At 41.2% G+C, this 20,183-nt stretch overlaps 1 protein-coding gene and 1 long non-coding RNA gene across 10 annotated transcripts in view; one reads left to right on the top strand and one right to left on the bottom strand.

Annotated features, from left to right (window-relative positions):
• Nucleotides 1-20,183, bottom strand: part of LRRC4C (leucine rich repeat containing 4C) — a 1,352,261-nt gene that overhangs the window by 158,664 nt on the left and 1,173,414 nt on the right. For 4 of the 9 annotated variants that reach the window (XM_019812294.3, XM_019812293.3, XM_006937207.5 and 1 more), the window contains exon 1: nt 5,355-6,376. The exons of the other annotated variants lie outside the window; for them this stretch is intronic. The gene's annotated coding sequence lies outside the window, so the exon portion shown is untranslated. Of the gene's footprint in view, nt 1-5,354; nt 6,377-20,183 lie in introns of those variants that run through there. 9 annotated transcript variants of the gene reach the window in all.
• LOC123380577 lies at nt 6,506-10,801 on the top strand. Its single transcript, XR_006586540.1, has 3 exons — nt 6,506-7,482; nt 7,570-7,714; nt 9,829-10,801. It is a non-coding gene; the product is annotated as an uncharacterized LOC123380577 (long non-coding RNA).

A 20,183-nucleotide genomic window follows, 5' to 3' on the forward strand; every position in this document is an offset into this window, starting at 1 on the left:
GACAGCATCAAGAGTAGGAAAAATACACTGTATCACCCAACTTTCAGACCTCAAGATTTCCAACATAAGGGAGCCACTCAATAGATGCTTAATCTGTGTGTATGTGTGGGTACAGATATCACCACACACACACACACACACACACACACACACACACACACACACAGGCACGCACACACACAGAGTCGTATAGCCATTGGCATTTCTCATTAAGCCTCCCTAGATTCCTGAAAGCCGGGTTTCATGTTGGTAGGCAGGTGTGAGCACACAGATACACATGCGTTTGAATTTTTTGGAGGGGATGTCTCAAACCAAATTCAATTAGCCATTCGAAGAATATCTACCGCATGGACACTGTTTGTCAGACACTCTTCTGAGATGCTGAAAACATGCCAGAAAACAAATACAACCCTCGCCGTCAGAGAGCGTTACAAGCACACTGTCTCAGCCACAGGATCTGCCCGCCCAAATTTCAACTGTCAAATTTACATCTCCCCAGAGGAATCCTTTTGAAGAAACAGTAAGAGGCAAGAGAGTCTTGATCTCCCCGAAGACTCCTCTAAGACACCATTTATAAATCATTAATTTTTTATGTCTGTGTGACAAAGTACTTGGCAATCTAAAGAAAGTTTACGTGGACACATAGTATGTTTTCCATAATTCACAAGGTATGCTTCAGTCGTTTCCTGAGGGAATGACACTCACTAAAGCACTCCCAAATACACTTTAAAAGCGTGTTATCTTACCAAAACAAAACAAATGAGCAAAGGGGAGGAGGGGGGGAGAGAGGAGGAGGAGAGGGAAACCAAGAAACAAGACTCAACTATACAGAACTGACAGTTACAAGAGGGAAGGAGGCTGAGGGGGTGGGTGAAATAGGTGATGGGGATTAAGGAAGGCACTTGTCAGGATGAGGACCTGGAGATTCAAATAAAAACTTAGAAGAAAAAAAGTGTAGGATCTCGCCAAAAATAGTTGTACCCATTTGTGTTACTCTGACCCTATTAATGTATTTCTCCTTTTTAAAATCTATACCAACATGAATTTAGGTTAACTGCTTCCCTCAAACAAGACAATATCAGGGTTTTTTTTTTTTTTTTTGGTAAACTATGCATGAAACTGAAATCATAGATGCTCAATTTAAATGTGCACTTATTAAATGCCTACTGTACATAACATACGCGATCTGATTTCATCCTCATGGCAGTCAGTTCTATACGGGTGTTATTACCTCTAGTTTACAGATGATCAAACAGACTCTGAGAGGTTAGATAGTGCATGTAACACTCATGACCCAGTGGAAAGCTGAATATTTAAATTCACTTAGGACGCCAGAGTCCACATTTCACCTTTAAGAAGCACCCAAAAAAGTAAAATTTATGAAATGGTAAGAACTTCCACTGAAGTGAAAATGATTAGCTTTAAGATGCTTTTCCAAAATTAACACAGATTTCAAACCGCTTTCCTAATTGGAAAGAAAACAGTATAGAATTCCAGTGGGCAATTCCTCAGCCTGACTTTCCCGTTATCACCCACAGATAAGATATCAAGAATAACAATAATTAAAACAGTAGGACTCCTTTTCCCCCGGAGAACAGGTCTCTGGAAACATGATGACAAAAAGGACACAGCACAGGGCTGCTGTTGTAGACAATGAAATTATGAGCAATGACCGTGACTGGCTGCCTCAGAAAACCACTGGTAAGTTGATGTTGGAAGATGTGAACACACAAAGTAGAAGACAAGCATGTCTACATGGACTCTTGATTTCATTCCCGTCAGGCCCTTATCCTATCACAAAGTGAAGATTTTTAACTAACATAGAATTCATTATAATTAGGAAGGCTATGCATTCAAATTGTGGACTTGGGGCCTTAATATTAATGGAATTTTATACTAGCTACTTTAAGTTATATAATTGTCTAGAAATCTGTCTTTACTTTGAGCATTCCAGAGGCAGACAATGTAATTTATAGCTAAAATTAAACATTTAATATACAAGAGCTATCACATGCAACTTTTAGACCGAAAGTATACACAACAGCATTATTTTTTTGCTAAAATCTCTCTCAAGTATTATTTTTGCTGAGATTTATGTTTCTGTAACTTAAGGAGAAAATCTCGATTTTCAGCTTCGGACTTGAAGCAGCATTTCCTACCTAAAGTGATCTATTACAGTCAATCTGTCCTGATAAGACATCGAAAGAAGAATCTGGCAACTCCTGTAAGGTCAGTTGTGCGTTCCCTAGTTCTCAAGTGTAGCCACTAGAACTGGTAAAGTGCTCGGCCAGCCTCTATTAATTCCCCAGCAAGTTAATCCAAATTAATCCAAGAACAACCGTAACAAACAGCCTTCCTCAGAGGGTCTATTGTGCTTGGGGCTTTGCATAACATTACTTTCAAGTCACAAAGCAATTCTAATTTGCTGACATTATCATCCCCACCATACAGATGAGAACATTGAGGGTCAAAGAAATTAAAGATATTGCCCAAAGGGCACAGTGATTAAGTCAGAGAGGGGAAGATATTTGAAAAGGCAACCTCAAAACTTGCAGAATCCAGTAGTGTTAGGGGCCTGTGGCCCTCAGCAGAATCCCAGTATACAAGTATCTACTCAGGAATGTTACTCAGTGGGTACGACCCTCAGCCCTGAGATAAGCTGCAGTGAGGTAACTTTCCTAGTCTAACATGGTCGAAATTCTTCCATCAGCCCACGAGCAAGCTGCCTAAAGTATTAGGCCAACTCTGAACGCCAAAAGAAAGGGGCTAACCCCCAAGCTGGCATGTCCCTAACTATAGTGCTGGTGAAGTGACTCACCGGCGTGGAAAATGATGACACCCTTAGATGCTCCATCATCTCTAGATCTGAAGGACACGTTTAAGTGGAGGTGAGTGGGAGAACACGTTTCAGCCCACGACTTTAAACATATCTATACCCCTTTTCTCTCTCCGTCTGCCCTCCCCCACCATCCCCTTCTTTTCTCCCCTCTCTTTACAGAAAAGTTTGCAGGTGTGGAGGGTACAGAGAGGAGCTGACAAGGTTTAGGACAGGGACACACTCTGAAATCTAATTGGAGTAGCAGTGAAGAAATTCTGAATTCCAGAAAAGAAAGAGAGAGAGGAAAGAAATAGAGAGGAAGGAAGGAAGGAAGGAAGGAAGGAAGGAAGGAAGGAAGGAAGGAAGGAAGGGAGACCTCCATTGATGGGCAGAGCCAGGCTGATTGCAAGACTGGATGGGTTTCCCACGTGAAGCCCAGAGCTGAGCTGTCCAGTAAAAACAATCAAAGTTCACTTTTTTTTTCCTTTTTCTCTTTTGTCACCTGTGCTAAGTTGCAACTGAGCAGAAACTTGAGATAACTTGAGTAAATCTATGATCACAAGTGGTGACTTCATTGTGGCCACGTAAAAACAAAACAAACGAGCAAACAGAAAACCTGCAAGGAATTTTAAGATATGCTGAAACCTACAAGGACTCAGAGGAGAAAAAGAAAATCCTGCACGATTATTTTCATAGGTTGGTAAATTTATTGCCCGATCTGTGTCCCAACAGGAAACATGTGCCCAGAAAAATAAATTAAAGAAGTGCTCAGCTGTAGGCTAGTTTAGTTAAGGAGTAATGAAAAGGATAAGAATAGATTATGTGAGTGTAGGAACAGACTCAGATGCTTTTAGCAGGGTGTTTCTGGTTTCTGTTATGATCTCTCTAATATAAATCTAACTCCATGGTTCTTAATGACTCTCCAGGGACCACCACTCACCAGATTAAATGTGCCCAACACCAAGAAGGGACCCAGGAGATTTCTGCCTCTTATCTCCTTTGGGATATACCAGAGTTGAGGATCTTTTTTTTTAGTAGTATTAAAACTAGGGTTATCTGAGCTCTGCTATTAAAAAAAAAAATCTAAGAAAGGATATGAATAGTGGAGATGGGCTACTTTTAAGGTCCCAAGTAATAGGAGTCTACTTCAAGCTCTCAAGACAGTTTCCTTCCTTGACCCTTCTAGATAAAAATGGCAGCTGTGGGGACAGAAGTAGCCCTGTCATATATGGTTGATTCCTATCCGGCTTGGATCCCAAACTGACTTTTGCCTGCAGTTCTAAAGCTTGTGTGAGTCACCTGTCTCATAAGATTTGGCTGTTACCCAGAGTTATAGCTTGTCTAGGCCTCAGTTTCCTCCTTTTATTGGCATGAGACCTCTGAGGAGTCTTCTGGCTCTAAAGTTATAGGAGTCTATGATTCTGATAAAAGGCCCCCGAGAGGAATATAGAAGGATGAAGAGGAAGAGTTCTGTTAAACAAAAAATTAAAAGCCAGCTCCATGACCCTGGAAACTATGGAGGAGGAAGGAGATGGAAAGAGGGGTGATCCTACAGGAGATGGAAAGAGGGGTGATCCTACAGGCCCCCAGGCTCTCCAAGCATTTTCAAGCTTCTCTTATTTTTCTTTAGTGGCCTCTCTCTCCCAAGACAAAGCTGGCACTTGAGAAGCACTGGGGCTTAACACACAAACCTTTTCTTTAGCTCCTTATCTAAGTTGCCACAGGACAGTAGATGTCTGCCTTTTTTCTCAAGAGCCCCGTTTTGGTGATGTTAGAAACGTTTCTGGCAAAACCCAAGCCAACTGCCCAAGCCACCTTCGATCTACGTATAGCCTCTCCGTTATCCAAAGAAGTGGTTAGTTTGAAGGAGGTTAGGTTGAAGAGAAGTGGGTCCTCCTTCTCTTTCTTAGCACTGGTGAGAACCTAGGTAATCTGAGGACCACACTGGAGCATGTGTGTGCAATACATATGGGGCAAACGCAGCCACCTCTTTCCACCACTTCCTCCCCCATGCCCACTCGCCCTCCCTCAATCCACCCACCCGCCAGAAGCCAGAAGCCATCCTTCATCTGCTCGGTGTATTATCATATTTTTGTGTTAATACATTCTGTTGATCTGCAATGTCAGGTTGGATAATGAAATTTAAATTGGGTCCCTTCGATTTCCAATGGCTAAACATTTGTGCATCTAACTCCAGGGCTGCCCTGCAACTTAAAGGCATTCTAGAGTGTCAATCACACAGCACAGGCACCCCACACTGCAGCGCCTTTCTTGGGGAGATTTTTTTCCCCTGGTGAAGATTTGCAAAGGCCTTTGCCCAGGATGCAGACAACCTGCATCATTATAACAAACCGGCTCATTGGTGAGCACAAGCTGAGGGAACATATGCCTGGGCCACCCTCTCCTTATTTCCTGGCCCCCAACAGCCAGGTCTTTAAAAATCACACTGAAAGGGGTGAGGGGATATAGACACCGGGATTGCTAAATTAATGTGCATTTTCTTCATCAATAAAATAAGAAAATAAGGATCACTCACTGTATTTCAGACTGATCACAGCAACATCCAGATGGAAATCCAGGTGGTTAAGAACAAGCGAAAACGCATGATCTTGACACCAAAAAGAAAGAAAGAAAGAAAAAAAAAAGGTGGGGGGGAGGTTGATGAAGAAAAATCCAACTGCAATTATCCATCAATTTTAGTCAACATAGGCACAAATCCAACTGTGCTCTCTGCTGGTTTGTCTCCCCCAATCAATGCCTCATTCTGCCGCGGTCAACTTTTCTTCTCCGAAATTTCTTTGCAGATGTATTATTAATTCCCTCTCCTCTTGTGGGAAATTCAAAAAGAAGAGAAAACACCACCATAGCAGGTCTTTACTTTCCTAAAAAAAAAAAGCCCCAAACTTTCAATTCCAAAAATATCTCCTTGGCTTACTTTCTCCTTTATAGAGGAAAACGAACATACTTTTTCTTTGTGGATCCTCCGTTCTCCATTTCCAATCATCCTTTGGGGAGGGGGGGGCAGCTGTTTTATTATTATTTATTTATGTCAGAACACACCAAGCCCCGTGGGTCCGACACTGGCTTATTTCATTTTTCAAGGCTGCCTGTGGGCACATATACACATTTGTGTTAAGATCCAGGTCTCACAAGGAAAAGCTTCCTCCTTCCTTTTCTCTTGCACAATCAGTTTATCCACGGCGTTCGGTTCCAAGAGAGAGCTGCGTCCCGCATCCTTCATTTTTGCAAGGCACCCAACCGCCACCGCCACCGAAAAAGTCTCCTTTTACATCATTGATTCCTCACCCCTTGCTCCCCCTTCGAAGAATTTGGGGATCAACTCCCCCCACTCGCCACCCTTCCGGCCGGCCCCTTCTCCAAAGATCTGATTAGATTTCTCATCACAACCCAGTGCGCAATTGGATTTTTGATTTCAGCCACCCGGCCAGCCACCTTCTCCTCTCCCTCCAAACTCCCTGTTATATCCTGTCTCCTTCCCTCCACCGCCTCTGCAATTTCATAATCTCACGTTAAATGGAGTGCGGGGGGCGGGGGCGGGGGCGGGGGCGGGGGTAGTGGAGGAAAATTTCAAGGCTCCGTCAGCTGTCAAGAAGAAACCCATTCCTCTCCCCCCCCCCGCTACTTTTTTTTTCTTCTTCTTTTTTTTAAGGCTTGGGGTGGCTTTCGTTTCCTCTGTCCCCGCCCCCACCCCCGGCACCCGGTCCAGATCCTCCAGGTGTTGCAGAACTCCGCGATCAGCGCCGGGATCACGGGGGAGACGCGTGACGCGGTCCCTCGCCGGTGGCCCCCGCCAGCCCCGGGGTCCCCTTCTCCTCCATCAGCGGGCAGCGCATCCGGGGGCGCCGCGGCGAAAGAAGTTCAAACTGGGCTTTTATTTCAAACGGGCACGGCGAAGTGAGGGGGACCGACGGGGTGTGAGGCAAATTTAGAAATCGTAATAATAAGGAAAGAAAAAAAGGAAAATAGAAAACGGAACGAAGGAGGTTGAGAATTTTGTTAAATCCCTAATCGCGGGCTCCTCGCCTCCTTCTCGAAGGAAACTGCAGCTTTGATCTCATTTCCAGCTGCGTCGGGTGCATTTTGGAGCCACAAGTTGGTCTCTCTTCGCGCAGACCTTCCCGACGCTGGCGGGTCCTCCGCGAGGAGACGCGTTCCCGGGAGCGCAGCTGCTCCGCGCCGTCCTTAGCGCCATCGCCCTGGCTCGCGGCTCCCTGCGCGGCAGAAACCCCGGTCCCCTTCCATCCACTCCGGCCTCAACTCTCTTCCTCCCCCGCCCGCTCCCCTCCCGCCCCCCGCCCTCCCCGGATAAATAAATGCGCTCCTTGTGCCCGCGGCAGCCTTTCTCCCAGCCAGTGCCACGTCCTGACGTTTTGGGTCCTAGCTCCCCAAACCTCCTCTCGGACTGCAGTCCCTTTCCTCCTCTGCCCCTCTTTCTTTCCCCTTTTCCCTTCCCTTTCTCTGCTTGTGATCAGTAAAATACAATTACCCAATTACCTCCCATCATCTTAGCACTGATTGGTCAATTGCATTAACACTTGAAGTCGGGGACGAGGGGATTGGAGCCTCTGCGGTGTGGCACTGCTGCCACCTGGAGGGCAGAGCCGGAACAGCTGAATTTCAAAGCAACCCCCACGCTCCGAGAGGTTAGTAATAGGCAAAGAAACTCAGGGATTTGTGTGGGAGAAGTTGTCATTTTTTTTCTAAAAGCCTGCCTGTTTTCATCCCGAAAGCCAGGAGTTGGAGCTACAAAGGGGAAGACATTGAAATCAAATCACCACTAGGATTCAAAAATATCACCAAACGCACAAAGCTGTTGCTTTGCAGATTGCTGTGCAAGAGACTCTCCTCTCCCTAGCCAAGCAGGCTGGTCACAAGGTAAGGATTAACACGGTACCCAGGACAGGATAGGCTGATCAGAAGGCATCTAGGAGTAACCGAAAAGCTGCTGGGAAGGGAGACTGTGGTCCAGGAGGATAATCTCAACACGAGAAAGCACTGTAAAGGCGAGATAGGAGCCTTCAGCCTATGCAGCGTTGCAGTAAATTGGCCTGTTCAGTTTGTACAAGACATCCAGGACAGCTTGACAACTCAATTCCAACATCCTTCCTCCTGGTTGTGGGCTTTTCCATCAACTCCTGTTAAGGGGTCGGGGTGGGGGTAGGTGGGGTGGGCCAAGTGCCACATTTCAATTTCACAGGGTATTCTTAGAAACATGGAGGGCCCACGAAATAAATATTAGTACTACATTCATGTTGGTTTCTTTCTCCACTATATAATTGTCAATAAAAAAGTGTGTATGTTGGAGGAGAAGGGAAAATACATATATTTCAGGCTCCCTAATTAATGATCTTCGTGCTGATTTTATTTTTGAGAGATCAGAATACGTACTTGGCTTTAAAACAATTTAAACAAAGTGAGTTCATCAGAATGAGAAATGTCATTAGACAAAAAGATTTTTCCTAAGGGAACATCAGAGGCATATCCAACTTGACACCAAGTGTTTTTTGTTTTTTTGTTTTTTTTTTCTTTCCTGTTCCCTTTATACTACATGGATTTTTTTCCACTTAGCATTTGAAAATGAAAAGAGAATTACATTCATACATGTATTTGGGTACTAAGCACATGCCGTAATATGTGTCTCAAATGTTCAGACCCGGTAAGGGGAAAGGCCTTTCTTTACCCATGGATTGTGATTTATTATAATTTCTGCATCTTTTTGAAAAGCTCTGATGGAGTTATGAATTGCATCAACATGTAAATTTCTTGAGGGGTAATGGCATTGCTTCCAGGTTTAAATAAATGCTGTACTGATTGACTTAAAACATTAATGGGCAGTTGACTGTAACTTTGTCTTTTGAAGCTCTTACCTTTATATGCCAATTACAGTTTATCAACTAATAAACCATTAAAAAGTACACTTACTAGTTACTCTAGATAGCTTCAAAGGAGTCTACACTTGGGTTCTGAAGTAAACTAGAAGCCATTTGAAATGCAAATTTCCTTTTTAGGGACTTTGACAGCAAGGGAAAGGCCAATGATTTGTTTTTCAAAGCTGATTATTAGCTACCTACCAGACATCTTTAAAGCCTTTCAGAATGAATTAATCTATCAAACAAAGCAGCAGGGAAGGATCAGTGCTATTTAGCCAAAAAAGAAAAAGGAAGGCTTCCCATCCCTGTTTACCTTCTTATTCTTTTTCCACATCAGCTACCCATTCACACTATAGGACCTTGCATTAGACATTTGGTTTTCATTTTTTGATTCAGACTCAAACCAGTGATTATGGGGCATCTATATGGCGTACTCTTTTGCTGACTTCTCATATACATCAACTTATTTAAAACTCAAAACATCCCCTTAAGAGATTTTTAAAGATGGAGAAGGGGACGCTAAAGCCACATACTTGGGAAATGCCATAGACAAGTTTTGAACCCAGATCTATTCAATAGCAATTCTCCTAGTTTTGCTACTACTTCTAGGTAGTATGGGGAATACATCTCAGACCGTCACAGGCATTCAGGCTACAGTTATCAGCTCTGGAGGTGAATGTGTAACCTGTGGGGAGACGAAAATGCCACATTTGTCCCTGAATGATCTTACTCAAGGAGAATTGAAATGAGTAATAAACAAGCTAACCATCATACAAATACACATGCAAACTAAATTGTTGTTCAGCAATGATGTAAATATAAACAAATATATAAATATCTGTTCACTAGAAGTTGCCAGGAACTGTCAACAAAGACAGGGTATGTGTTCAAGTAGAATTCTTTATACAAGCTCTTTTAGAGGAAATAATTACCCAATGAGCAATGGGATCGGTCCCATTGTCACACTTCCGGTTAGTCCATCTGAGTTGCCAAAAGCTTGGGGTGGACAAATGCCATTAAAATGAGATAGCCCTGGCGAAGAGGAACATGGTGCTGACATGCCAGGTTTGTCTGGGGGCATACAGGATACTGTATTTGTTTTCCTCTCCTGATTTATAGGCATTTGGTTGGTGAAATGAAACTACCATGTTGTTTCCCTGTGTGCTGGTGACTCTACCTGGTGTGATCTTCAGCAAACAGCAGAGGACAGCATCTTGTAACCAGAAATACAAAATAGCAAACAGAAGGAATTCAGTAACTTTGCTTAAACATTGAGAAAACATGGACGTTTCTGTTGTGTTTATTAATTTGATTTCACAGGTTTTAGGCCACTGTATTCAATTCAAACACTTACGATTTGGGTGTTTAGGTTATCAATTCTGGGAATAGATAGTCCCTTTCACTCTCAATTCTATTAAACAGGGCCACAATATCCTGTGGGATAATCGTATAAAGCTTGCCTCTATCGTCACACATAATGACATGTGAATTAACTTCTTTAGATCAACTTCTTTTGAAAACTACTTTAATGATAAAAATGCCGTATTTCGTGGGAACTTACTACATGTGTTATGCCATACGAAATGTTATGCTAGACAAGAATGTTGTATTTTAGAACTATAAGATATCCTAATGGTTATTCCTTCTTTGTTCCTTGAAATACAGATGAAGATACTAAAGTCCAAGTAGCTTTGCAGATTTGTTTCTACAATGGCTACCTCTCCACCCAGTTTCTACCCCATATGGTCTTACTTTTTGGTGCTTCCCTACGTTAAAATTTTTTTTAGCAATAACTGGCATTTAATGACATTTGTGAATGCCAAGTTCAAAGTATGTTCTAAGTATGTTATAAATGTCAATTCATGCAATCCTGTAAATAATTTTATGAGTTAGGTGTAATTAATTACCATCCCATTTTATAGATAATGAAAGTAGAGTTGAGGGCACCCAGCTAGAAAGTGACAGAGGCAAGATTTTTAGCTCAGATTATTTTGCTTCAGAGATCATGGTTTTAACAGATACTTCCTGTTATGATACTAGGGTGGAAATGACTTGCTTATATCTGTATTCATCCCCCACCCCCCGCCGCCCAAAGCATGATTGATTTAATGAGAATTTTTTTTGTTATTTCTAATATTGTGTACATAATTGAATGTCTAAGACTATATGACATTAGGAAATGGGGGAATATATGTCTTTTGCCTCTTACTGGATATTCTTTTCACTGTGGTACACAAAAATGTTAGAAAGATGACGTACTTACTGCAATTACTAAATAGAAAAAAAAACTAATAAAAGATGCAACCACGTAAAATAATAATCAGAGAATTATAACTTTTGTATCAGCTAGCAATTCCTGCATAGTTAACCATCCCAAAGCTTGGTAGCTGAAATCAGTTATCATTTATTTTCTCTCATGAGTCTATAGGTCAGTCAGAGATTGGTTAAGTGGCTCTTCTGATCTTGGCAGGGATCACTGTTAGCTGATATAAAATAGACTCAACTTGGGTCACTGGGGCAGCTCAGCCCCATTTTGTATGTCTCTCTCCCTTCATCAGCTTGGCCTAAGCAAATTTCTTGGCGTAGTAGACGTCCAAGAGAGGAAGCAGAAAGGCATGGGTGCTTTTGTATGAATCACAGATGGTGACTTTCTGTTGGCTAAAGCAAATCACTTAGTGGAGCCCATTGTCCAGGGATGGGACAGGTCATCCTACCCCCAAGGGGGGGGCGACTGTAAAGTTACAAGATAAAAGAGAGTGAAGAATCAGAGCAATCATTGCAATGAACCCCAACTTGTATACACTACAAATAAGAAATTTCCTTCACGATTACTGGGATTTATAGGAAAGAAAATTCTCTACATAAGGGATCAACTGGTCACTTATTTATTTCAACAGATGGATATTAACTTCCCATTATGTGTCATGCATTATGAAAGTTATCACTGACTCCTCTGCTACCCCCATTATCCTGATCACATCTGTTGATGTTAATTCAAAACTGGCTCAACATCTGCCCAATTTGCCCAATTCTTTTTACTGTATTACTTTGGGAGACCAGGCTCAGGTTCCTCTGTGGACCCTTTGCCACCCCATCCCTACTTCCAGCTAGCTTCTGAAAAAGAAAAGCTCACGGGAAAGTTAAAGGGAAGAGACAATAAGCAAAAAATAGGTTCCATATGTGCAATAACAAGAAACCACAACAATGGGAAAACTATTTGTGTTGCATAGGACGAAGAATTCCTACTCTAAATGTGTAACTACTTGTTAGAAATAACCATTAGAAATAAATGAGAAACACAAAACTAGCCTTACAGGTGAGTGGAGAAAGATACATTACAAGTCAGTTTGCAGAAGAACTGGCTATTTGAACACTTACTGATACCCATGTCATTTAGCACAGTGCCTGGTTCTTTGGCCTCTTACAACATTGTGAATGATGGATGAATGAACTGTTTACTTGGGGAAGGAAAGCGGGTGAATAATAGGTCTGCCAGTTACAAGCAATGGTGATACAATATGGACAGATTTTTACCAGCAGTAAGTGTACAGAGCTTGGGGAGAAGAGGAAATAGTAGCTACCTGTGTGTGGGGGGCAATCCTAGAGGACTTCACAAGTAGGACATGTAAATGGGCTAAGAGCTTCATGAATGTTAGCATACGGTTGATGGATGCAGGATTGCCATTTTGCAGCTGGGGAACAAGGAATAGGGTGCATTCCAAGAAAAAACAATTTGTGGCCCAAAGATGAGCAAGGCTTAAGATGCTCTAAATTATGTACTTAGCCATGGGAGAGGTGATCAGACTATTGGATGCCATGGAGAGATCAAGAGAGTTCAGATTTTGGAAGTAATCTTAAAATGTTCCTTCTAAGAGAATATCAACTGCAAATGATGTCTGGGAAGGAAGGGCAACAGTGAAAGGAAGGGATCTTAAGGGAGGATCCTTCCTTTCTCAGACCCACTAGGCAACGTGACAAATTTTAGGAGTGACTTAAAGGAATAAGAAGAAAGCTGACAGAGACAATTGCATGGCAATTTGGCAACCAATTCTAAATCAATTTAGATCCAATTACATTTTGGAAATCCTTTTTAAATGGTGACCCAAGCACTTGTAGAACAGTCTCCTTTATCAAGTGTTTCTAAGGGAGATGGTATCTGTGTACAGAAACTACTTGGTGGCATTTTTGTACTGTCTAACTTAGGATTCTTTGCACCAAGAAGAAAATTGGCCATAAAGGTATCTTTAAAACTCCACCAGGAATTAGTTGATGGTGTGAATCCAGTTGTGTAATTTGAGAAGACAGCTGTATTTTATCTAGCTAAATCAGCACTTGATACTAAACAACTCCTAAAGAATGTCACTTTACTTCAGCATTAGCCATGCAGTGCAGATTCAAGAAATGATAGCTTTGTTTCTCCCACCGTATTACCATTGTGTTTTGAGGAAATGAAGTGCATAGATTTCAAAATTCAGTTCTCTTCACATTGAAGATGCATTAGCACATCTGTGATTCCAGGCTTCCAGCTGATTTAGTAGCACATGATTCAAATAATGTTAAACGATCTGCATTTTTAAATATCCAGGTTTCTAACATGCACAGCATTTTTGAGGAAAGTAAATGACCAGGAGAAGCTGCAGATTGGAAAAAAAATCATCTATTGTGTTTACATGGAAAGTGAAAATAACTTTATCACTCGAATGAAATAAGTCCCTAAATGCCAAAGTAAGCATATATAAAGAAATATTACCCCGACTCAACTTTCAAAACGGGAGGGGGTTGGGAATCCTTTGATTCACGACACAGATGGTTTTTAAAGCCGTCCACAACTGTATGAGTTTTGTAAGGAAATGTGATGTAAAATAAGTATCCCTGTGGCAGATGGAAATTGTGAGGCATGTTGTGGAGTTGTGGTCCTATTGAATGGAGTGAACCCTGGGTGGCTGCTATGTGATTGAGTGTTTGGCATTTTACTACAACCTGCCATTGACAATCTTCCTGGAAAGGGTTTTTATTAAACGTTTAAAAAAATCTTGTGGGAGTTCATATTTTCACTACGATAACAATTATGCCCACATGGCAGAGGGACCTAAATAGATGTTTTTCCGAAGAAGACAGAGAAGAGCCAACAGGTACATGAAAAGATGCTTAATGTCACTAATCATCAGGGCAATGGGAATTAAACCCACAGTGAAATACCATCTCACACCCATTAGAATAGCCATTTTCACTCTCCCTCTGTCTCTCAAAAATAAATAAAGATTGAAAAGAAAAATTTTTAAAGGGGCGCCTGGGTGGCTCAGTCGGTTGGACATCCGACTTCGGCCCAGGTCATGATCTCACGGTTTCGGCCCCGCGTCGGGCTCTGGGCTGATAGCTCGGAGCCTGGAGCCTGCTTCAGATTCTGTGTCTCCCTCTCTCTCTGCCCCTTCCCTACTCACACTCTGTCTCTCCCTGCCTCTCAAAAATAAATAAACATTGAAAAAAATTGAAAAAAATAGAATAGCTACTTTCAAAAAGACAAGAGGGGCATCTGAGTGGCTCAGTTGGTTAAGTGTCTGACTCTTGAATTCAGCTCAGTTTATGATCTCGTGTTTTGTGAGATTTAGCCCTGCGTTGGCCTCTGTGTTAACTGTGCAGAGCCTGCCTCTCTCTCTTTCTCTCTCTCTCTGTCCCTCTGCCTCCTCTTTCTCTCTTTCAAAAATAAATCAACAAACTTAAAAAAAAAGACAAGAAATGACAAGTGTTGGCCAGAGTGTGGAGAAAAGGGAACCCTTGTGCACTGTGTATTGGTGGGAATTTCAATGGGTGCAGCCACTACAGAAAACAGATATGAATATTATTCAGCCATAAAAAAGAAGACAATTTTTGACAACATGCATGGACCTTGAAGGCATTATGCTAAGTGAAATAAGTTAGAGAGAGAAAGACAAATACTATAAGAGTTGCACTCATAGAGAGAGCATGGTGGTTGCCAGACGCTGGGGGCTGGGGGCGATAGGAAGATATTTGTCAAAGGGTACAAGATTCCAGTTACAAGATGAATAGGTTTCAGGGATCAAATGGTGACTATGGTTACTAATATTGTGTTATATACCTATAAGTTGCTACAAGTGTAGGTCTTAAAGTTCTCACCACACACACACATGCACACACACGCACACATACACACACATACACAGGTAAGTACGTGAGGTTATGGAAGTGTTATTGTGATGGTCATTTCACAATACATTAAGTGATAACGTGCATTGCGAACTCACATAATGTTATATGCCAATTATAGCTCAATAAAGGTGGAAAAAAATCAAAGGATACAGAAAAAATATGCTGCATTGAAATTTAACTTCCTACTTGAATTTTTATTAATATTACTGGAAAACAACATTTTTGTTATTGTTCTTATTTATTTTAGTGGCTATATAAAAAAGTCCACTGAATTTTCTCACTTCTTCTATTTTCAAGTCTGATTTTTTTTTTATCTCTAGGGTTAGAGGGTGGCAAAATAATGATGTCAGAACAAAGCTTGTCTTTGAAGGGGACTATCCCCCTTTTGGGTGTCTTTCCTTTTTATTTGTCTTTACATGAGCCTAAGGCCTCAATCATAGGTATATCCCTTCTCCAGGAAGTAAGACACGAAGTCAGCACATCTGCATATCGGTGCAAATGTTTTATTGAGTACTGATTTTGGTGGGTTCTGTATACTGTGACTGGGCAAAGTGTTAACAATTTTTCACTATTTCCCAGAGGTGCTTACATTTTTAGAAAGGATTAGTGTGTACTCTAAAAGACAGTATGTTTGATCCAAAACATGGAGTAGGGCCAAGAGCAGCAAGATTGGAATCGTAAAGTCCTGAGTTAGAATGTGGCAAACATTCATTGTTTGTACTTTAGGAGAACAGAAATTACTTAAACTTAAGGAGAATGTATGACAGGAAAAGAAATGAAATGCCAAAAAATGAACCTACACATGGCAGCCAGATCAAAGATTCTGTGTGTGTGTGGGGGGGGGGGGCGTTTTGGGAGGAGTTTGTTCAAAAAGCAAAGGGGTATCATTGAGGGATATTAAGTTAAGGAGTAACACGTTATGTTTGGGACTTTCAAAAGACATTACAAGGGGCATTATGCAGATGAATTAGAGAACAACTGGAGAGCAATTTGGAAACTATGGGAGGTTATAGGGATTCAAATAAAGGCAACAGCCTTGGGGTTAGAGAAGGAGAGATTGGTATAAGAAATGCCAAGTGTTAGAATCTACAAAATTTTAATAATGTGCATGCTTGTCATTTATTCATTTGTGTATGTTCAGTTGTTCATATGTGTGACATTCTGGATGGAGACTATACATAACTTCCATGCAACATAGTGAAACACTTCCTAAAAAGAAAACTCTCTCAACAGGGAATGGGCTTCCAGGTAAAATTGTCATTGGAGTTGTTCAAGCATAGGCTGTGGTTGTGGGTGGGTCTCTAAGGTGACGCAGGTTGGATAAGCAATTCCCAAACATTGTCCTGGATTAAACTTCCACTGGTCCACTCTAGCAAAATGATACAAGTAACGGCAAAGTGGTGGGTTTATCCTATTAATTAGTTGAATTGAAAGCAAGTATCTTCAATTTCTGATTAATTCCTACCTACATTTTTACAACTATAATTTCCTTTCTAATTTTTACTTAGTAATGTTTGAACTGTAAATATCCGGTAAAATTAATAGTTGGAAACACCCTGTTGAGCCACTGTATATTTACTCATGTTAATGACATGAAAAGTGTTAAAGTCTGTGGCCCGCTACACTGATGGCCTTTGAGGGCCCTTAGGACTCTTAAATTTTGTGCTTTTGTCAGAATAGGACCACCTGAAGAAGTGTTTTCATGTAGATCAACAGAACAGTATGATTGACATTATTCAGCCTTTCATAAAACAAATCAGTGTGTCAGTCTATTAAACTGCAGAAAATGCTCCCAAAGTTTCCAAGTACAGCCTTTTTAAAAAGTGAAATTCTAAAGTGAAATTGATGACATATTATAAACACTTGTTCAAATGTTCCGTTCATAGCAAAATATATCATTGCAAAAATGTTTAAGAACCAAATTGCTAGCATCACTCACCAAAGTCAACTATTTTGGAGCCCCCCACATACAAATCTACAGACCTGTATCCAGCCATTTTCTATGTATCTTTAGTGGCCTGAGGGGCCTGGCAGTCCAGACTCTTTTTTCTTAAGGTTCTGCTGACAAGCAATGCCATTACACTAAGCTTCGAGTCATAGAAGGGTGCCTCTAAGTGCCTGTGCAGTCAAATGCCACAGGATTTCAAATGGAAATGACATGAATTAATTTCCTGAGAAGAACAAAAAGGAAAGGAAAATTGAGAAGAAAGGCAGCTTCTTGTAACACAATATGCAGATTAATGGCGCCCACTGATTGATTGAAGTGTCAAAAATGTGCCTTTCATATAAATGAAGCTACTGAAAGAGTTTTGGGGGGGGATCTCTCACTTTCTCTCTTATTCATATGAAATCTTAACTGGTAAAGTCAAAGTAAAATTAGTTTTTCTTGGTATCTTTAAAATCTTCTCTATCCCAAATGCTAACCTTTTGAACATTAGTCCCTGGGTGAAAGAAGGTAGATCCTCCTGAGGGCATCTCATTGTACCAGGAATAAAATTGAAATTCCTTATATTGGCTTGTGAAATCCTATTTTTCCTGGCATAACCAACCTCCTCTTAACCTTTTTTCAATTTTATCTTACATCATCTGCTCCTGCACTTAGCTTCTCCAGATTCACCGGCCTTCTTTCTGAGCCGACAATAGGGTCTTAGCACTAGCTGTTCCCACAGCCTAGAACATCTCCTTCCTGTTCTTTGCAGGCACTGATCCGATCTTGGTCTAAGAGAAGCCGTCGCTCCCAAGAAGCTGAAGTAGGCACCCGATGTCTATCACATCACTCTATTTTGTATGGTGTGAAACAATCTGATTTTCTTTTTAAGAACTCTGTGGAATTGTTTATCTCTGCTGGACTGTGTTGTTCCTGGGAGTAGAGACCTTGCCATTCTTGTTCATGGCTGTATCCTCTACTCATAGAATGCATGGTGAAGATGCTGAATTCAAATTTTTGAAAGAAGCACTAAGACGATGATAGTGAGATCTGGAAGCCACTGTGCGGCATCGGTAAGTAGTTAAGGTAGGAGATTTGAGAAGAATGTGTGCCGTTCCTCAAGCAACCACTTTGTGGTCGCCCTTAGGCAGGGCTTCACTGAATGGCAACTATGCATCCAGTCTTGTTTATAATCTGTCAAGTACAAAGAGAGGGAAGAATTTATGTTCCTAACTACTAGTCATACATATATACTATTGGGTAAAAGCTTGGGCGCTTGAGACCAACACTTGAAGTTTGAATATTGCTACTATTTCCTAGCTGTATGACCTTGGGTAAATCATGTAGCCTCTCTAGGCCTCAAAGACCTCATCTATCAGTGGTTATATCTATCCTATAGTCATGAAGAATAAAATAAAATAAGCCACATGAATAGTTAGCACAGTTGCTAGCATCTAATGGGTACTCATTCAATATTAGTGGTACTTTCTACTATTCATATTGATACCAAGCCTTCAGTTACCATGGGTTCTCTTTTCTCTTCCACATGTTATCTGGCCACTCAGGCCATTTTCTTGGCTTTCTCTTAATAATGCAGCAAACGTGAAAAAGAAGATAGAATCTCACTCCATGCTTTTTGGGAAAGTCTTCCCTGATTTCTCCACATATCTCATTCAGCCAGAATGCCTGGCTAGAGGTTAAAATAACTTTCATCTATACAAATATATAGCAAAATAAATGTTAAAACCGTTTTTGGAAGAATTATTAAAGAAAATGTCATTTTGCCCTTATCTTTTCTATAAAGATTTAGTTATTATATCTTCAAAAAGGTCAAATTTTCCTTCTCCCTAAGTTTCTAAAGAAATCTGAAAATGTGGTATGCCCTTGAACTAATTGCTTCACCTTTCTGTGTCTTAGTTTGTCTGTTTTAAGGAAGTATAATGATTCCTAACACAGCAGCTGTTCACTTTATGGTAGTCAGGTGAAAATTAGTTTCTCATGTTCAAAACCAGAGTCACCTTCACAACGTCCCCCAACACACACCAATGCATTCATTGGTTTGTCAGGCTCTCTAGTTCCTCTGTGGGCAACATTTTTTTTTCCCTTCCTGTGCACTCCACATGTTTTCTCTCCAGTTCACACTCTGAGCACCTGCCCTAGTCCCAGACCGACTTTTAGTCCAGGGTCTTCCCTACCCCCAGAGGAGCCCACTAATGGCTGACACATCACTGAAAGCATCAGCTATCATTCAAAGCAGCAAGGAACATTTATTGAGCGCTTACTATGCATAGGGCATTGTGCTTACTGCGTCCTTACTTACTTTATTTGTAATGTCATTGAACTATAGCTTCATTGCATGTCCTGCCCATATTCGGAGAATCTCATTAGCTACTTAATTGTATCCACATTCTTCATGCCCTATAATGTGGCCCTATTCTTGTTAGGCCTTTTACTATTTTAATGACCTCAGGCAAGGTTTGTAATCTTAAAAAAACCACAATTTCCTCATCTGTAACATAAGGAAAATAATAATACTACAACCTCACAAGGTCATTGCAGAGTTTCTAATTTGTGACACAATTGGCATTTGGGGTCCGATAATTCTTTGTTTTAGGGGGTGCTCTGTGCATGTAGGATATTTAGCAACAGCCCTGGCTCTACCCACTAGATGGCAGTATCACTCTCCCTTCTCCCTCCCCCACCTCACGCCCACCCCCATTTACAGGAAAGTATCTCCAGACATTGCCTGATCATCCCCTCACAACAAACATACTGAAGACTACTAGGGTATTGGGATGAATAAATTAGACACCTTTAGATGCTGGGCATAAATGGTCCCTTTCAGTCCTAAGTTCTTGGGACCTCCTCTGCTTGTACCTTACCATTCCCCAGTATTATCAGAGGATGTATGGCTCCCACGATTAGTCCTAGGTTTCCTTGCCTCCTTGCTTTGCATGTCTTTCTACTGCTACACTCTCTTACTCTACTTCTGCTTTGTAAAGTCTTCCCTATCCTCCAGAATACTGCTCCTCTCAGAAGTTTCCCCTAATTCTTCCAAACTGAATGATCTCTCTCCCTGTAAATACTTTGATCACCATTTTTGTGTCCCAGTCATGACCTTTACATGATTCCATATTGTATAGTTATTGGTGTTATTGTATTGTCTCTTCTCTTGGGACTGAAAACTCCCAGAGAAAGAGAGTCCTTGTTTTCTGTCTTTTTAGCCACCATAGATGTGAGCACAGTTTGGGGCATGTATTAGTTGCTCATTAAATGATGTTTGTTAAGCTGAAGTTAGGACATGGAAGAAATAAGTGACTTATTAAAAGGCATTGCCTACAAATGTTAAAGTAAACTAAAAAAGCATTAGAGAATAAAA

This window comes from Felis catus, chromosome D1, assembly GCF_018350175.1.
Source record: "Felis catus isolate Fca126 chromosome D1, F.catus_Fca126_mat1.0, whole genome shotgun sequence".
NCBI lineage: Eukaryota > Metazoa > Chordata > Mammalia > Carnivora > Felidae > Felis > Felis catus.